This window comes from Homarus americanus, unplaced genomic scaffold (genome assembly GCF_018991925.1).
Source record: "Homarus americanus isolate GMGI-L3 unplaced genomic scaffold, GMGI_Hamer_2.0 scaffold51476, whole genome shotgun sequence".
Classification (NCBI taxonomy): Eukaryota; Metazoa; Arthropoda; class Malacostraca; order Decapoda; family Nephropidae; genus Homarus; species Homarus americanus.
In genome coordinates this window covers 3912640-3914611 of record NW_024736148.1, presented here as the reverse complement: position 1 = coordinate 3914611, position 1972 = coordinate 3912640, and positions in this window count along the sequence as shown.

The following is a 1972-nucleotide window of genomic DNA, read 5'->3' as shown; positions in this document are numbered from 1 at the left end:
TTACTGTCCCTCACAGAATCCCTCACCTCTCACCCTCCTCCTCTCCCCGTCCCTCACTAGATCACCTCCTCCTCCTCTCACCGTCCCTCACCCAGAATCCTCTTCCTCTCACCCTCCTCTCCTCTCACCGTCCCCTCACCAGAATCCCTCTCACCCCTCCTCACCTCTCACCGTCCCTCACCAGAATCCCTCACCTCTCATCCTCCTCCCTCTCCTTACTGTCCCTCCACAGAATCCCTCCTCTCATCCTCCTCCCCTCTACTTACTGCCCTCACCAGAATCCCTCACCTCTCTTCCTCCTCACCTCTCACTTGCTGTCCTCACCAGATCCCTCCTCTCACCCCTCCTCACCTCTCACTTCTGTCCCTCTGGGAATCCTCACCTCTCACCCTCCTCTCACCTCTCTCTCCTTACTGTCTCTCACAGAATCCTCAGCTCTATCTCTCCTGCCTCTCACTTACTGTCTCACCTCACCTCCTCACCTCTCACTCTCAGAGATCCCTCCCCTCCCCACTCACCTCTCCTTGCTTCCTCACCAGGAATCCCTCACCTCTCACCCTCCTCTGCCTCTCGCTGTCACTCCAGTCCCCTCCCTCTGCCCTCATCTACCTCTCTTACTGTCCTCACAGAATCCCTCCTCTCGACTCCCTCTCCCAATTTTCCCTCACCTCCCTCCCTCCCCTAAGGACTCTCAATACCTCCTCTCATCTCTTCCTCTCTCACCAGTGCCCTCAGCCTTACCTCCCTCCACCCCCACCTCCCCCAGGCAGCCACCTCCTTTTACCCTCCCCTCCTCCTCCTACCTCCTACCTATCTATTTTCTTTCAACAAGCCCCTCTCCCCTCTCTCCTCTCCTCCCCCCCTCCCCCCAACACGACCACACCTCACCTTTTACCCCTTCCTCCCTCCCTCCTCTCCTCCTACCTATCTATTTCCTTAGCAAGCCCCTTTTTTTTTTTTTTTCTCCCCCTCTCCTCTCCCCCCATCTCTCTAAGCATTCCCCTTCCTGACTCCAGGGCGTCTACCTCCCCCTCTCCCAGACATCACAATGTCTGTGCGTCAGGTCAGGTGAGAGGGTGAGAGGTGATGAGGTGATGTGAGGAGAGGGATTGGAGAGGTGAAGAGGTTAGAGAGCCACTTCTTCGATTTAATGAATATACATCTGGTATATCCTAAGCCTTGTATTTTTGGCCCACGTGTGTATCATCTATCATTACTGACTATCATGTATCCTAGACGTGTGTATCATCTATCATTACCTGACTATCCATGTATGGTAGCCCCGTGTGTATCATCTATCCTTATGTCATGCATCTCTTCCCCGTTATTATCATCTATCATTACCTGACTATCTGCATACTCTAACATTGTGTCATCTATTTATCCTGTATCCTAACCCCGTATCATCTATTTATCCATGGTCCTAACACCGTGTGTTATCATCTATCATTGCTTTGTATTCTATTGTGTCTTACCTATCATACTAACCTAACCCTACAGGGGATGCTAATTACTCGTGCTGGTGTTATAACCTGGGTAGAGGGTCAGGTGTGAGGGGTAGTGTGGTAGTGGTGGTAGTGAGGTGGTGTAATGTTGAACTGTATGGATTTAATGGTGATGGTAGGTGGTGGTGGTTTGTGCCGATAGTGGGTGGTAGATCATTCAGAAGGAAACACCGGTAGTGTCGCCCAGCTAGCTGACTAGTGGAAATCTCACTGAGTAACAACTTTAAAAGGTAGGTCTATTATTGAGTTGGTGAGTTGTGGGTTAATGAATCGGTGGAATGGCGGATCGGTGGGTTGGCGGGTCGTGAGTTGGCAGGTTGGTGGGTTGGTGGAGTTGGCGGAATTGGGTCTAAAAAGAGGTTGAATGGTAGAAATGAAACAAGATGATGAATGAGATGAGTCAAACTGGGTCTTTAGTGAGCCATGTGAGTCAAATGATGCAGAATAATTAAAAGTGAGCGTAACTA